Raw genomic sequence first — 16,971 nt, 5'->3', positions numbered from 1 at the left:
TTATGTTTCTGTCCAACACCAATCTTCATTGGTTTCCTGTGAGGTGATTCGGATCCCCATCTCTTGCTATGAACTGGCAAAACAGCAGAATCCCCTTGACAATCTTGATTTCTCAAGGGAAATGAGAGAACAGTATACACCATCCAAGATATTAAAATATTGTCAAGGCCCAACACGGCTGAATACTCTGAGGAGATGGCCTGTGAGGCGCCGCCTTTCAACTTTTCCCCCTTAGTATGGTGGTCAGTAACATGCGGGAGACTGCGGAGGGGGTCATTTTTTTAATTGGGAACTGATATGCTTTTACTCAATTCGGGAACGTCACAAGCCAAATTTGTAGTATTTTGCACGAATTGCAAGAGATGTTTACAAGTCGACGGTTGAAGTGAAAGCTCGTATTGAGTTTGCTAGAAAACGATTTGTCAAGCCTTCGATAGCTCAGTTGGTAGAGCGGAGGACTGTAGTGGTAAAACAGGCATCCTTAGGTCGCTGGTTCAAATCCGGCTCGAAGGACTTTTGCCAAATGCACATTTTATTAAATACTTGGAAAGTAAAATAACAGACAATTTATAATTATATTATATTTCATCACTGAAAATAGATGCCTTTTGCTTTGAGGCTGTGGCCAAGTTATTTTTCTGTCCAACACCAATCTTCTTTGGTTTCCTGTGAGGTGTTTTTTTGATCCCCATCTCTTGCTATGAACTGGCAAAACAGCAGAATCCCCTTGACAATCTTGATTTCTCAAGGAAAATGAGAGAACACTATACACCATCCAAGATATTAAAATATTGTCAAGGCTCAACACGGCTGAATACTCTGAGGAGATGGCCTGTGAGGCGCGCCTTTCAACTTTTCCCCCTTAGTATGGTGGTCAGTAACATGCGGGAGACTGCAGAGGGGGTCATTTTTTTTAATTGGGAACTGATATGCTTTTACTCAATTCGGGAACCTCACAAGCCAAATTTGTAGTATTTTGCACGAATTGCAAGAGATGTTTACAAGTCGACGGTTGAAGTGGAAGCTCGTATTGAGTTTGCTAGAGTTGATTTGCCAAGCCTTCGATAGCTCAGTTGGTAGAGCGGAGGACTGTAGTGGTAAAACAGGCATCCTTAGGTCGCTGGTTCAAATCCGGCTAGAAGGACTTTTGCCAAATGCACATTTTATTGAATACTTGGAAAGTAAAATACTTGGAAAGTAAAATAACAGACAATTTATAATTATATTATATTTCATCACTGAAAATAGATGCCTTTTGCTTTGAGGCTGTGGCCACGTTATTTTTCTGTCCAACACGAATCTTCATTGGTTTCCTGTCAGGTGTTTTGGATCCCCATCTCTTGCTATGAACTGGCAAAACAGCAGAATCCCCTTGACAATCTTGATTTCTCAAGGGAAATGAGAGAACACTATACACCATCCAAGATATTAAAATATTGTCAAGGCCCAACACGGCTGAATACTCTGAGGAGATGGCCTGTGAGGCGCCGCCTTTCAACTTTTCCCCCTTAGTATGGTGGTCAGTAACATGCGGGAGACTGCGGAGGGGGTCATTTTTTTAATTGGGAACTGATATGCTTTTACTCAATTCGGGAACGTCACAAGCCAAATTTTTAGTATTTTGCACGAATTGCAAGAGATGTTTTCAAGTCGACGGTTGAAGTGAAAGCTCGTATTGAGTTTGCTAGAAAACGATTTGTCAAGCCTTCGATAGCTCAGTTGGTAGAGCTGCGGACTGTAGTGGTAAAGCAGGCATCCTTAGGTTGCTGGTTCAAATCCAGCTCGAAGGACTTTTGCCAAATGCACATTTTATTAAATACTTGGAAAGTAAAATAACAGACAATTTATAATTATATTATATTTCATCTCTGAAAATAGATGCCTTTTGCTTTGAGGCTGTGGCCACGTTATTTTTCTGTCCAACACCAATCTTCTTTGGTTTCCTGTGAGGTATTTTGGATCCCCATCTCTTGCTATGAACTGACAAAACAGCAGAATCCCCTTGACAATCTTGATTTCTCAAGGGAAATGGGAGAACACTATACACCATCCAAGATATTAAAATATTGTCAAGGCCGAACACTGATGAATACTCTGAGGAGATGGCCTGTGAGGCGCCGCCTTTCAACTTTTCCTCCTTTGTATGGTGGTCAGTAACATGCGGGAGACTGCGGAGGGGGTCATTTTTTTAATTGTGAACTGATGTGCTTTTACTCAATTCGGGAACCTCACAAGCCAAATTTGTAGTATTTTGCACGAATTGCAAGAGATGTTTGAATGTCGACGGTTGAAGTGGAAGCTCGTATTGAGCTTGCTAGAGGTTGATTTGCCAAGCCTCCGATAGCTCAGTTGGTAGAGCGGAGGACTGTAGTGGTAAAACAGGCATCTTTAGGTCACTGGTTCAAATCCGGCTCGAAGGACTTTTGCCAAATGCACATTTTATTGAATACTTGGAAAGTAAAATACTTGGAAAGTAAAATAACAGACAATTTATAATTATATTATATTTCATCACTGAAAATAGATGCCTTTTGCTTTGAGGCTGTGACCACGTTATTTTTCTGTCCAACACGAATCTTCATTGGTTTCCTGTGAGGTGTTTTGGATCCCCATCTCTTGCTATGAACTGGCAAAACAGCAGAATCCCCTTGACAATCTTGATTTCTCAAGGGAAATGAGAGAACACTATACACCATCCAAGATATTAAAATATTGTCAAGGCCCAACGCGGCTGAATACTCTGAGGAGATGGCCTATGAGGTGCCGCCTTTCAACTTTTCCCCCTTAGTATGGTGGTCAGTAACATGCGGGAGACTGCGGAGGGGGTCATTTTTTTAATTGGGAACTGATGTGCTTTTACTCAATTCGGGAACCTCACAAGCCAAATTTGTAGTATTTAGCACGAATTGCAAGAGATGTTTACAAGTCGACGGTTGAAGTGGAAGCTCGTATTGAGTTTGCTAGAGTTGATTTGCCAAGCCTTCGATAGCTCAGTTGGTAGAGCGGAGGACTGTAGTGGTAAAACAGGCATCCTTAGGTCGCTGGTTCAAATCCGGCTCGAAGGACTTTTGCCAAATGCACATTTTATTGAATACTTGGAAAGTAAAATACTTGGAAAGTAAAATAACAGACAATTTATAATTATATTATATTTCATCACTGAAAATAGATGCCTTTTGCTTTGAGGCTGTGGCCACGTTATTTTTCTGTCCAACACGAATCTTCATTGGTTTCCTGTGAGGTGTTTTGGATCCCCATCTCTTGCTATGAACTGGCAAAACAGCAGAATCCCCTTGACAATCTTGATTTCTCAAGGGAAATGAGAGAACACTATACACCATCCAAGATATTAAAATATTGTCAAGGCCCAACACGGCTGAATACTCTGAGGAGATGGCCTGTGAGGGGCCGCCTTTCAACTTTTCCCCCTTAGTATGGTGGTCATTAACATGTGGGAGACTGAGGAGGGGGTCATTTTTTTAATTGTGAACTGATGTGCTTTTACTCAATTCGGGAACCTCACAAGCCAAATTTGTAGTATTTTGCACGAATTGCAAGAGATGTTTGAATGTCGACGGTTGAAGTGGAAGCTCGTATTGAGCTTGCTAGAGACTGATTTGCCAAGCCTTCGATAGCGCAGTTGGTAGAGCGGAGGACTGTAGTGGTAAAACAGGCATCCTTAGGTCGCTGGTTCAAATCTGGCTCGAAGGACTTTTGCCAAATGCACATTTTATTGAATACTTGGAAAGTAAAATACTTGGAAAGTAAAATAACAGACAATTTATAATTATATTATATTTCATCACTGAAAATAGATGCCTTTTGCTTTGAGGCTGTGACCACGTTATTTTTCTGTCCAACACGAATCTTCATTGGTTTCCTGTGAGGTGTTTTGGATCCCCATCTCTTGCTATGAACTGGCAAAACAGCAGAATCCCCTTGACAATCTTGATTTCTCAAGGGAAATGAGAGAACACTATACACCATCCAAGATATTAAAATATTGTCAAGGCCCAACGCGGCTGAATACTCTGAGGAGATGGCCAGTGAGGTGCCGCCTTTCAACTTTTCCCCCTTAGTATGGTGGTCAGTAACATGCGGGAGACTGCGGAGGGGGTCATTTTTTTAATTGGGAACTGATGTGCTTTTACTCAATTCGGGAACCTCACAAGCCAAATTTGTAGTATTTAGCACGAATTGCAAGAGATGTTTACAAGTCGACGGTTGAAGTGGAAGCTCGTATTGAGTTTGCTAGAGTTGATTTGCCAAGCCTTCGATAGCTCAGTTGGTAGAGCGGAGGACTGTAGTGGTAAAACAGGCATCCTTAGGTCGCTGGTTCAAATCCGGCTCGAAGGACTTTTGCCAAATGCACATTTTATTGAATACTTGGAAAGTAAAATACTTGGAAAGTAAAATAACAGACAATTTATAATTATATTATATTTCATCACTGAAAATAGATGCCTTTTGCTTTGAGGCTGTGGCCACGTTATTTTTCTGTCCAACACGAATCTTCATTGGTTTCCTGTGAGGTGTTTTGGATCCCCATCTCTTGCTATGAACTGGCAAAACAGCAGAATCCCCTTGACAATCTTGATTTCTCAAGGGAAATGAGAGAACACTATACACCATCCAAGATATTAAAATATTGTCAAGGCCCAACACGGCTGAATACTCTGAGGAGATGGCCTGTGAGGGGCCGCCTTTCAACTTTTCCCCCTTAGTATGGTGGTCATTAACATGTGGGAGACTGAGGAGGGGGTCATTTTTTTAATTGGGAACTGATGTGCTTTTACTCAATTCGGGAACCTCACAAGCCAAATTTGTAGTATTTTGCACGAATTGCAAGAGATGTTTGAATGTCGACGGTTGAAGTGGAAGCTCGTATTGAGCTTGCTAGAGACTGATTTGCCAAGCCTTCGATAGCTCAGTTGGTGGAGCGGAGGACTGTAGTGGTAAAACAGGCATCCTTAGGTCGCTGGTTCAAATCTGGCTCGAAGGACTTTTGCCAAATGCACATTTTATTGAATACTTGGAAAGTAAAATACTTGGAAAGTAAAATAACAGACAATTTATAATTATATTATATTTCATCACTGAAAATAGATGCCTTTTGCTTTGAGGCTGTGACCACGTTATTTTTCTGTCCAACACGAATCTTCATTGGTTTCCTGTGAGGTGTTTTGGATCCCCATTTCTTGCAATGAACTGGCAAAACAGCAGAATCCCCTTGACAATCTTGATTTCTCAAGGGAAATGAGAGAACACTATACACCATCCAAGATATTAAAATATTGTCAAGGCCCAACGCGGCTGAATACTCTGAGGAGATGGCCAGTGAGGTGCCGCCTTTCAACTTTTCCCCCTTAGTATGGTGGTCAGTAACATGCGGGAGACTGCGGAGGGGGTCATTTTTTTAATTGGGAACTGATGTGCTTTTACTCAATTCGGGAACCTCACAAGCCAAATTTGTAGTATTTAGCACGAATTGCAAGAGATGTTTACAAGTCGACGGTTGAAGTGGAAGCTCGTATTGAGTTTGCTAGAGTTGATTTGCCAAGCCTTCGATAGCTCAGTTGGTAGAGCGGAGGACTGTAGTGGTAAAACAGGCATCCTTAGGTCGCTGGTTCAAATCCGGCTCGAAGGACTTTTGCCAAATGCACATTTTATTGAATACTTGGAAAGTAAAATACTTGGAAAGTAAAATAACAGACAATTTATAATTATATTATATTTCATCACTGAAAATAGATGCCTTTTGCTTTGAGGCTGTGGCCACGTTATTTTTCTGTCCAACACGAATCTTCATTGGTTTCCTGTGAGGTGTTTTGGATCCCCATCTCTTGCTATGAACTGGCAAAACAGCAGAATCCCCTTGACAATCTTGATTTCTCAAGGGAAATGAGAGAACACTATACACCATCCAAGATATTAAAATATTGTCAAGGCCCAACACGGCTGAATACTCTGAGGAGATGGCCTGTGAGGGGCCGCCTTTCAACTTTTCCCCCTTAGTATGGTGGTCATTAACATGTGGGAGACTGAGGAGGGGGTCATTTTTTTAATTGGGAACTGATGTGCTTTTACTCAATTCGGGAACCTCACAAGCCAAATTTGTAGTATTTTGCACGAATTGCAAGAGATGTTTGAATGTCGACGGTTGAAGTGGAAGCTCGTATTGAGCTTGCTAGAGACTGATTTGCCAAGCCTTCGATAGCTCAGTTGGTGGAGCGGAGGACTGTAGTGGTAAAACAGGCATCCTTAGGTCGCTGGTTCAAATCTGGCTCGAAGGACTTTTGCCAAATGCACATTTTATTGAATACTTGGAAAGTAAAATACTTGGAAAGTAAAATAACAGACAATTTATAATTATATTATATTTCATCACTGAAAATAGATGCCTTTTGCTTTGAGGCTGTGACCACGTTATTTTTCTGTCCAACACGAATCTTCATTGGTTTCCTGTCAGGTGTTTTGGATCCCCATCTCTTGCTATGAACTGGCAAAACAGCAGAATCCCCTTGACAATCTTGATTTCTCAAGGGAAATGAGAGAACAGTATACACCATCCAAGATATTAAAATATTGTCAAGGCCCAACGCGGCTGAATACTCTGAGGAGATGGCCAGTGAGGTGCCGCCTTTCAACTTTTCCCCCTTAGTATGGTGGTCAGTAACATGCGGGAGACTGCGGAGGGGGTCACTTTTTTAATTGGGAACTGATGTGCTTTTACTCAATTCGGGAACCTCACAAGCCAAATTTGTATTATTTTGCACGAATTGCAAGAGATGTTAACAAGTCGACGGTTGAAGTGGAAGCTCGTATTGAGTTTGCTAGAGTTGATTTGCCAAGCCTTCGATAGCTCAGTTGGTAGAGCGGAAGACTGTAGTGGTAAAACAGGCATCCTTAGGTTGCTGGTTCAAATCCGGCTCGAAGGACTTTTGCCAAATGCACATTTTATTGAATACTTGGAAAGTAAAATACTTGGAAAGTAAAATAACAGACAATTTATAATTATATTATATTTCATCACTGAAAATAGATGCCTTTTGCTTTGAGGCTGTGGCCACGTTATTTTTCTGTCCAACACGAATCTTCATTGGTTTCCTGTCAGGTGTTTTGGATCCCCATCTCTTGCTATGAACTGGCAAAACAGCAGAATCCCCTTGACAATCTTGATTTCTCAAGGGAAATGAGAGAACACTATACACCATCCAAGATATTAAAATATTGTCAAGGCCCAACACGGCTGAATACTCTGAGGAGATGGCCTGTGAGGTGCCGCCTTTCAACTTTTCCCCCTTAGTATGGTGGTCAGTAACATGCGGGAGACTGCGGAGGGGGTCATTTTTTTAATTGGGAACTGATGTGCTTTTACTCAATTCGGGAACCTCACAAGCCAAATTTGTAGTATTTTGCACGAATTGCAAGAGATGTTTGAATGTCGACGGTTGAAGTGGAAGCTCGTATTGAGCTTGCTAGAGACTGATTTGCCAAGCCTTCGATAGCTCAGTTGGTAGAGCAGAGGACTGTAGTGGTAAAACAGGCATCCTTAGGTCGCTGGTTCAAATCCAGATTGAAGGACTTTTGCCAAATGCAAATTTTATTGAATACTTGGAAAGTAAAATGCTTGGAAAATAAAATAACAGACAATTTATAATTATATTATATTTCATCACTGAAAATAGATGCCTTTTGCTTTGAGGCTGTCGCCACGTTATGTTTCTGTCCAACACCAATCTTCATTGGTTTCCTGTGAGGTGTTTTGGATCCCCATCTCTTGCTATGAACTGACAAAACAGCAGAATCCCCTTGACAATCTTGATTTCTCAAGGGAAATGGGAGAACACTATACAACATCCAAGATATTAAAATATTGTCAAGGCCCAACACGGCTGAATACTCTGAGGAGATGGCCTGTGAGGCGCGCCTTTCAACTTTTCCCCCTTAGTATGGTGGTCAGTAACATGCGGGAGACTGCGGAGGGGGTCATTTTTTTAATTGGGAACTGATGTGCTTTTACCCAATTCGGGAACCTCACAAGCCAAATTTGTAGTATTTTGCACGAATTGCAAGAGATGTTTACAAGTCGACGGTTGAAGTGGAAGCTCGTATTGAGTTTGCTAGAGAATGATTTGCCAAGCCTTTGATAGCTCAGTTGGTAGAGCGGAGGACTGTAGTGGTAGAACAGGCATCCTTAGGTTGCTGGTTCAAATCCGTCTCAAAGCACTTTTGCCAAATGCACATTTTATTGAATGCTTGGAAAGTAAAATACTTGGAATGTAAAATAACAGACAATTTATAATTATATTATATTTCATCACTGAAAATAGATGCCTTTTGCTTTGAGGCTGTGGCCACGTTATTTTTCTGTCCGACACCAATCTTCGTTGGTTTCCTGTGAGGTATTTTGGATCCCCATCTCTTGCTATGAACTGACAAAACAGCAGAATCCCCTTGACAATCTTGATTTCTCAAGGGAAATGGGAGAACACTATACACCATCCAAGATATTAAAATATTGTCAAGGCCGAACACTGATGAATACTCTGAGGAGATGGCCTGTGAGGCGCCGCCTTTCAACCTTTCCTCCTTTGTATGGTGGTCAGTAACATGCGGGAGACTGCGGAGGGGGTCATTTTTTTAATTGTGAACTGATGTGCTTTTACTCAATTCGGGAACCTCACAAGCCAAATTTGTAGTATTTTGCACAAATTGCAAGAGATGTTTGAATGTCGACGGTTGAAGTGGAAGGCCGTATTGAGCTTGCTAGAGGTTGATTTGCCAAGCCTTCGATAGCTCAGTTGGTAGAGCGGAGGACTGTAGTGGTAAAACAGGCATCCTTAGGTCGCTGGTTCAAATCTGGCTCGAAGGACTTTTGCCAAATGCACATTTTATTGAATACTTGGAAAGTAAAATACTTGGAAAGTAAAATAACAGACAATTTATAATTATATTATATTTCATCACTGAAAATAGATGCCTTTTGCTTTGAGGCTGTGACCACGTTATTTTTCTGTCCAACACGAATCTTCATTGGTTTCCTGTGAGGTGTTTTGGATCCCCATCTCTTGCTATGAACTGGCAAAACAGCAGAATCCCCTTGACAATCTTGATTTCTCAAGGGAAATGAGAGAACACTATACACCATCCAAGATATTAAAATATTGTCAAGGCCCAAAGCGGCTGAATACTCTGAGGAGATGGCCTATGAGGTGCCGCCTTTCAACTTTTCCCCCTTAGTATGGTGGTCAGTAACATGCGGGAGACTGCGGAGGGGGTCATTTTTTTAATTGGGAACTGATGTGCTTTTACTCAATTCGGGAACCTCACAAGCCAAATTTGTAGTATTTAGCACGAATTGCAAGAGATGTTTACAAGTCGACGGTTGAAGTGGAAGCTCGTATTGAGTTTGCTAGAGTTGATTTGCCAAGCCTTTGATAGCTCAGTTGGTAGAGCGGAGGACTGTAGTGGTAAAACAGGCATCCTTAGGTCGCTGGTTCAAATCCGGCTCGAAGGACTTTTGCCAAATGCACATTTTATTGAATACTTGGAAAGTAAAATACTTGGAAAGTAAAATAACAGACAATTTATAATTATATTATATTTCATCACTGAAAATAGATGCCTTTTGCTTTGAGGCTGTGGCCACGTTATTTTTCTGACCAACACGAATCTTCATTGGTTTCCTGTCAGGTGTTTTGGATCCCCATCTCTTGCTATGAACTGGCAAAACAGCAGAATCCCCTTGACAATCTTGATTTCTCAAGGGAAATGAGAGAACACTATACACCATCCAAGATATTAAAATATTGTCAAGGCCCAACGCGGCTGAATACTCTGAGGAGATGGCCAGTGAGGTGCCGCCTTTCAACTTTTCCCCCTTAGTATGGTGGTCAGTAACATGCGGGAGACTGCGGAGGGGGTCACTTTTTTAATTGGGAACTGATGTGCTTTTACTCAATTCGGGAACCTCACAAGCCAAATTTGTAGTATTTTGCACGAATTGCAAGAGATGTTTACAAGTCGACGGTTGAAGTGGAAGCTCGTATTGAGTTTGCTAGAGTTGATTTGCCAAGCCTTCGATAGCTCAGTTGGTAGAGCGGAGGACTGTAGTGGTAAAACAGGCATCCTTAGGTCGCTGGTTCAAATCCGGCTCGAAGGACTTTTGCCAAATGCACATTTTATTGAATACTTGGAAAGTAAAATACTTGGAAAGTAAAATAACAGACAATTTATAATTATATTATATTTCATCACTGAAAATAGATGCCTTTTGCTTTGAGGCTGTGACCACGTTATTTTTCTGTCCAACACGAATCTTCATTGGTTTCCTGTGAGGTGTTTTGGATCCCCATCTCTTGCTATGAACTGGCAAAACAGCAGAATCCCCTTGACAATCTTGATTTCTCAAGGGAAATGAGAGAACACTATACACCATCCAAGATATTAAAATATTGTCAAGGCCCAACGTGGCTGAATACTCTGAGGAGATGGCCTGTGAGGTGCCGCCTTTCAACTTTTCCCCCTTAGTATGGTGGTCAGTAACATGCGGGAGACTGCGGAGGGGGTCATTTTTTTAATTGGGAACTGATGTGCTTTTACTCAATTCGGGAACCTCACAAGCCAAATTTGTAGTATTTTGCACGAATTGCAAGAGATGTTAACAAGTCGACGGTTGAAGTGGAAGCTCGTATTGAGTTTGCTAGAGAATGATTTGCCAAGCCTTCGATAGCTCAGTTGGTAGAGCGGAGGACTGTAGTGGTAAAACAGGCATCCTTAGGTCGCTGGTTCAAATCCGGCTCGAAGGACTTTTGCCAAATGCACATTTTATTGAATACTTGGAAAGTAAAATACTTGGAAAGTAAAATAACAGACAATTTATAATTATATTATATTTCATCACTGAAAATAGATGCCTTTTGCTTTGAGGCTGTGGCCATGTTATTTTTCTGTCCGACACCAATCTTCGTTGGTTTCCTGTGAGGTATTTTGGATCCCCATCTCTTGCTATGAACTGACAAAACAGCAGAATCCCCTTGACAATCTTGATTTCTCAAGGGAAATGGGAGAACACTATACACCATCCAAGATACTAAAATATTGTCAAGGCCGAATACTGATGAATACTCTGAGGAGATGGCCTGTGAGGCGCCGCCTTTCAACTTTTCCTCCTTTGTATGGTGGTCAGTAACATGCGGGAGACTGTGGAGGGGGTCATTTTTTTAATTGTGAACTGATGTGCTTTTACTCAATTCGGGAACCTCACAAGCCAAATTTGTAGTATTTTGCACGAATTGCAAGAGATGTTTGAATGTCGACGGTTGAAGTGGAAGCTCGTATTGAGCTTGCTAGAGACTGATTTGCCAAGCCTTCGATAGCGCAGTTGGTAGAGCGGAGGACTGTAGTGGTAAAACAGGCATCCTTAGGTCGCTGGTTCAAATCTGGCTCGAAGGACTTTTGCCAAATGCACATTTTATTGAATACTTGGAAAGTAAAATACTTGGAAAGTAAAATAACAGACAATTTATAATTATATTATATTTCATCACTGAAAATAGATGCCTTTTGCTTTGAGGCTGTGACCACGTTATTTTTCTGTCCAACACGAATCTTCATTGGTTTCCTGTGAGGTGTTTTGGATCCCCATCTCTTGCTATGAACTGGCAAAACAGCAGAATCCCCTTGACAATCTTGATTTCTCAAGGGAAATGAGAGAACACTATACACCATCCAAGATATTAAAATATTGTCAAGGCCCAACGCGGCTGAATACTCTGAGGAGATGGCCTATGAGGTGCCGCCTTTCAACTTTTCCCCCTTAGTATGGTGGTCAGTAACATGCGGGAGACTGCGGAGGGGGTCATTTTTTTAATTGGGAACTGATGTGCTTTTACTCAATTCGGGAACCTCACAAGCCAAATTTGTAGTATTTAGCACGAATTGCAAGAGATGTTTACAAGTCGACGGTTGAAGTGGAAGCTCGTATTGAGTTTGCTAGAGTTGATTTGCCAAGCCTTCGATAGCTCAGTTGGTAGAGCGGAGGACTGTAGTGGTAAAACAGGCATCCTTAGGTCGCTGGTTCAAATCCGGCTCGAAGGACTTTTGCCAAATGCACATTTTATTGAATACTTGGAAAGTAAAATACTTGGAAAGTAAAATAACAGACAATTTATAATTATATTATATTTCATCACTGAAAATAGATGCCTTTTGCTTTGAGGCTGTGGCCACGTTATTTTTCTGTCCAACACGAATCTTCATTGGTTTCCTGTGAGGTGTTTTGGATCCCCATCTCTTGCTATGAACTGGCAAAACAGCAGAATCCCCTTGACAATCTTGATTTCTCAAGGGAAATGAGAGAACACTATACACCATCCAAGATATTAAAATATTGTCAAGGCCCAACACGGCTGAATACTCTGAGGAGATGGCCTGTGAGGGGCCGCCTTTCAACTTTTCCCCCTTAGTATGGTGGTCATTAACATGTGGGAGACTGAGGAGGGGGTCATTTTTTTAATTGGGAACTGATGTGCTTTTACTCAATTCGGGAACCTCACAAGCCAAATTTGTAGTATTTTGCACGAATTGCAAGAGATGTTTGAATGTCGACGGTTGAAGTGGAAGCTCGTATTGAGCTTGCTAGAGACTGATTTGCCAAGCCTTCGATAGCTCAGTTGGTGGAGCGGAGGACTGTAGTGGTAAAACAGGCATCCTTAGGTCGCTGGTTCAAATCTGGCTCGAAGGACTTTTGCCAAATGCACATTTTATTGAATACTTGGAAAGTAAAATACTTGGAAAGTAAAATAACAGACAATTTATAATTATATTATATTTCATCACTGAAAATAGATGCCTTTTGCTTTGAGGCTGTGACCACGTTATTTTTCTGTCCAACACGAATCTTCATTGGTTTCCTGTCAGGTGTTTTGGATCCCCATCTCTTGCTATGAACTGGCAAAACAGCAGAATCCCCTTGACAATCTTGATTTCTCAAGGGAAATGAGAGAACAGTATACACCATCCAAGATATTAAAATATTGTCAAGGCCCAACGCGGCTGAATACTCTGAGGAGATGGCCAGTGAGGTGCCGCCTTTCAACTTTTCCCCCTTAGTATGGTGGTCAGTAACATGCGGGAGACTGCGGAGGGGGTCACTTTTTTAATTGGGAACTGATGTGCTTTTACTCAATTCGGGAACCTCACAAGCCAAATTTGTATTATTTTGCACGAATTGCAAGAGATGTTAACAAGTCGACGGTTGAAGTGGAAGCTCGTATTGAGTTTGCTAGAGTTGATTTGCCAAGCCTTCGATAGCTCAGTTGGTAGAGCGGAAGACTGTAGTGGTAAAACAGGCATCCTTAGGTCGCTGGTTCAAATCCGGCTCGAAGGACTTTTGCCAAATGCACATTTTATTGAATACTTGGAAAGTAAAATACTTGGAAAGTAAAATAACAGACAATTTATAATTATATTATATTTCATCACTGAAAATAGATGCCTTTTGCTTTGAGGCTGTGGCCACGTTATTTTTCTGTCCAACACGAATCTTCATTGCTTTCCTGTCAGGTGTTTTGGATCCCCATCTCTTGCTATGAACTGGCAAAACAGCAGAATCCCCTTGACAATCTTGATTTCTCAAGGGAAATGAGAGAACACTATACACCATCCAAGATATTAAAATATTGTCAAGGCCCAACACGGCTGAATACTCTGAGGAGATGGCCTGTGAGGTGCCGCCTTTCAACTTTTCCCCCTTAGTATGGTGGTCAGTAACATGCGGGAGACTGCGGAGGGGGTCATTTTTTTAATTGGGAACTGATGTGCTTTTACTCAATTCGGGAACCTCACAAGCCAAATTTGTAGTATTTTGCACGAATTGCAAGAGATGTTTGAATGTCGACGGTTGAAGTGGAAGCTCGTATTGAGCTTGCTAGAGACCGATTTGCCAAGCCTTCGATAGCTCAGTTGGTAGAGCAGAGGACTGTAGTGGTAAAACAGGCATCCTTAGGTCGCTGGTTCAAATCCAGATTGAAGGACTTTTGCCAAATGCAAATTTTATTGAATACTTGGAAAGTAAAATGCTTGGAAAATAAAATAACAGACAATTTATAATTATATTATATTTCATCACTGAAAATAGATGCCTTTTGCTTTGAGGCTGTCGCCACGTTATGTTTCTGTCCAACACCAATCTTCATTGGTTTCCTGTGAGGTGTTTTGGATCCCCATCTCTTGCTATGAACTGACAAAACAGCAGAATCCCCTTGACAATCTTGATTTCTCAAGGGAAATGGGAGAACACTATACAACATCCAAGATATTAAAATATTGTCAAGGCCCAACACGGCTGAATACTCTGAGGAGATGGCCTGTGAGGCGCGCCTTTCAACTTTTCCCCCTTAGTATGGTGGTCAGTAACATGCGGGAGACTGCGGAGGGGGTCATTTTTTTAATTGGGAACTGATGTGCTTTTACCCAATTCGGGAACCTCACAAGCCAAATTTGTAGTATTTTGCACGAATTGCAAGAGATGTTTACAAGTCGACGGTTGAAGTGGAAGCTCGTATTGAGTTTGCTAGAGAATGATTTGCCAAGCCTTTGATAGCTCAGTTGGTAGAGCGGAGGACTGTAGTGGTAAAACAGGCATCCTTAGGTTGCTGGTTCAAATCCGTCTCAAAGCATTTTTGCCAAATGCACATTTTATTGAATGCTTGGAAAGTAAAATACTTGGAAAGTAAAATAACAGACAATTTATAATTATATTATATTTCATCACTGAAAATAGATGCCTTTTGCTTTGAGGCTGTGACCACGTTATTTTTCTGTCCAACACGAATCTTCATTGGTTTCCTGTGAGGTGTTTTGGATCCCCATCTCTTGCTATGAACTGGCAAAACAGCAGAATCCCCTTGACAATCTTGATTTCTCAAGGGAAATGAGAGAACACTATACACCATCCAAGATATTAAAATATTGTCAAGGCCCAACGCGGCTGAATACTCTGAGGAGATGGCCTGTGAGGTGCCGCCTTTCAACTTTTCCCCCTTAGTATGGTGGTCAGTAACATGCGGGAGACTGCGGAGGGGGTAATTTTTTTAATTGGGAACTGATATGCTTTTACTCAATTCGGGAACCTCACAAGCCAAATTTGTAGTATTTTGCACGAATTACAAGAGATGTTTACAAGTCGACGGTTGAAGTGGAAGCTCGTATTGAGTTTGCTAGAGAATGATTTGCCAAGCCTTCGATAGCTCAGTTGGTAGAGCGGAGGACTGTAGTGGTAAAACAGGCATCCTTAGGTCGCTGGTTCAAATCCGGCTCGAAGGACTTTTGCCAAATGCACATTTTATTGAATACTTGGAAAGTAAAATACTTGGAAAGTAAAATAACAGACAATTTATAATTATATTATATTTCATCACTGAAAATAGATGCCTTTTGCTTTGAGGCTGTGGCCATGTTATTTTTCTGTCCGACACCAATCTTCGTTGGTTTCCTGTGAGGTATTTTGGATCCCCATCTCTTGCTATGAACTGACAAAACAGCAGAATCCCCTTGACAATCTTGATTTCTCAAGGGAAATGGGAGAACACTATACACCATCCAAGATACTAAAATATTGTCAAGGCCGAATACTGATGAATACTCTGAGGAGATGGCCTGTGAGGCGCCGCCTTTCAACTTTTCCTCCTTTGTATGGTGGTCAGTAACATGCGGGAGACTGTGGAGGGGGTCATTTTTTTAATTGTGAACTGATGTGCTTTTACTCAATTCGGGAACCTCACAAGCCAAATTTGTAGTATTTTGCACGAATTGCAAGAGATGTTTGAATGTCGACGGTTGAAGTGGAAGCTCGTATTGAGCTTGCTAGAGACTGATTTGCCAAGCCTTCGATAGCGCAGTTGGTAGAGCGGAGGACTGTAGTGGTAAAACAGGCATCCTTAGGTCGCTGGTTCAAATCTGGCTCGAAGGACTTTTGCCAAATGCACATTTTATTGAATACTTGGAAAGTAAAATACTTGGAAAGTAAAATAACAGACAATTTATAATTATATTATATTTCATCACTGAAAATAGATGCCTTTTGCTTTGAGGCTGTGACCACGTTATTTTTCTGTCCAACACGAATCTTCATTGGTTTCCTGTGAGGTGTTTTGGATCCCCATCTCTTGCTATGAACTGGCAAAACAGCAGAATCCCCTTGACAATCTTGATTTCTCAAGGGAAATGAGAGAACACTATACACCATCCAAGATATTAAAATATTGTCAAGGCCCAACGCGGCTGAATACTCTGAGGAGATGGCCTATGAGGTGCCGCCTTTCAACTTTTCCCCCTTAGTATGGTGGTCAGTAACATGCGGGAGACTGCGGAGGGGGTCATTTTTTTAATTGGGAACTGATGTGCTTTTACTCAATTCGGGAACCTCACAAGCCAAATTTGTAGTATTTAGCACGAATTGCAAGAGATGTTTACAAGTCGACGGTTGAAGTGGAAGCTCGTATTGAATTTGCTAGAGTTGATTTGCCAAGCCTTCGATAGCTCAGTTGGTAGAGCGGAGGACTGTAGTGGTAAAACAGGCATCCTTAGGTCGCTGGTTCAAATCCGGCTCGAAGGACTTTTGCCAAATGCACATTTTATTGAATACTTGGAAAGTAAAATACTTGGAAAGTAAAATAACAGACAATTTATAATTATATTATATTTCATCACTGAAAATAGATGCCTTTTGCTTTGAGGCTGTGGCCACGTTATTTTTCTGTCCAACACGAATCTTCATTGGTTTCCTGTGAGGTGTTTTGGATCCCCATCTCTTGCTATGAACTGGCAAAACAGCAGAATCCCCTTGACAATCTTGATTTCTCAAGGGAAATGAGAGAACACTATACACCATCCAAGATATTAAAATATTGTCAAGGCCCAACACGGCTGAATACTCTGAGGAGATGGCCTGTGAGGGGCCGCCTT

At 41.5% G+C, this 16,971-nt stretch overlaps 10 non-coding genes across 10 annotated transcripts; all 10 read left to right on the top strand.

Moving 5' to 3' along the window:
- Positions 1 to 427: 427 nt before the first annotated feature.
- Positions 428 to 513, top strand: TRNAY-GUA (transfer RNA tyrosine (anticodon GUA)). The gene is given in 2 exon segments: positions 428 to 464; positions 478 to 513. It is a non-coding gene; the product is annotated as a tRNA-Tyr (tRNA).
- Positions 514 to 2,979: 2,466 nt separating this feature from the next.
- Positions 2,980 to 3,065, top strand: TRNAY-GUA (transfer RNA tyrosine (anticodon GUA)). The gene is given in 2 exon segments: positions 2,980 to 3,016; positions 3,030 to 3,065. It is a non-coding gene; the product is annotated as a tRNA-Tyr (tRNA).
- A 1,205-nt stretch (positions 3,066 to 4,270) lies between these two features.
- On the top strand, positions 4,271 to 4,356 carry TRNAY-GUA (transfer RNA tyrosine (anticodon GUA)). Its single transcript is given in 2 exon segments — positions 4,271 to 4,307; positions 4,321 to 4,356. It is a non-coding gene; the product is annotated as a tRNA-Tyr (tRNA).
- A 1,205-nt stretch (positions 4,357 to 5,561) lies between these two features.
- Positions 5,562 to 5,647, top strand: TRNAY-GUA (transfer RNA tyrosine (anticodon GUA)). Its single transcript is given in 2 exon segments — positions 5,562 to 5,598; positions 5,612 to 5,647. It is a non-coding gene; the product is annotated as a tRNA-Tyr (tRNA).
- Positions 5,648 to 9,434: 3,787 nt separating this feature from the next.
- TRNAY-GUA (transfer RNA tyrosine (anticodon GUA)) lies at positions 9,435 to 9,520 on the top strand. The gene is given in 2 exon segments: positions 9,435 to 9,471; positions 9,485 to 9,520. It is a non-coding gene; the product is annotated as a tRNA-Tyr (tRNA).
- A 559-nt stretch (positions 9,521 to 10,079) lies between these two features.
- TRNAY-GUA (transfer RNA tyrosine (anticodon GUA)) lies at positions 10,080 to 10,165 on the top strand. The gene is given in 2 exon segments: positions 10,080 to 10,116; positions 10,130 to 10,165. It is a non-coding gene; the product is annotated as a tRNA-Tyr (tRNA).
- A 560-nt stretch (positions 10,166 to 10,725) lies between these two features.
- Positions 10,726 to 10,811, top strand: TRNAY-GUA (transfer RNA tyrosine (anticodon GUA)). Its single transcript is given in 2 exon segments — positions 10,726 to 10,762; positions 10,776 to 10,811. It is a non-coding gene; the product is annotated as a tRNA-Tyr (tRNA).
- A 1,205-nt stretch (positions 10,812 to 12,016) lies between these two features.
- On the top strand, positions 12,017 to 12,102 carry TRNAY-GUA (transfer RNA tyrosine (anticodon GUA)). The gene is given in 2 exon segments: positions 12,017 to 12,053; positions 12,067 to 12,102. It is a non-coding gene; the product is annotated as a tRNA-Tyr (tRNA).
- Positions 12,103 to 15,244: 3,142 nt separating this feature from the next.
- TRNAY-GUA (transfer RNA tyrosine (anticodon GUA)) lies at positions 15,245 to 15,330 on the top strand. The gene is given in 2 exon segments: positions 15,245 to 15,281; positions 15,295 to 15,330. It is a non-coding gene; the product is annotated as a tRNA-Tyr (tRNA).
- A 1,205-nt stretch (positions 15,331 to 16,535) lies between these two features.
- TRNAY-GUA (transfer RNA tyrosine (anticodon GUA)) lies at positions 16,536 to 16,621 on the top strand. Its single transcript is given in 2 exon segments — positions 16,536 to 16,572; positions 16,586 to 16,621. It is a non-coding gene; the product is annotated as a tRNA-Tyr (tRNA).
- Positions 16,622 to 16,971: the final 350 nt, after the last annotated feature.

The sequence above is a fragment of the Ambystoma mexicanum genome, chromosome 1p, assembly GCF_040938575.1.
Source record: "Ambystoma mexicanum isolate Mex_15411 chromosome 1p, UKY_AmexF1_1, whole genome shotgun sequence".
NCBI lineage: Eukaryota > Metazoa > Chordata > Amphibia > Caudata > Ambystomatidae > Ambystoma > Ambystoma mexicanum.
Note: the sequence above shows the minus strand (reverse complement) of the source record. Positions and strands in the feature narration are given on the sequence as shown.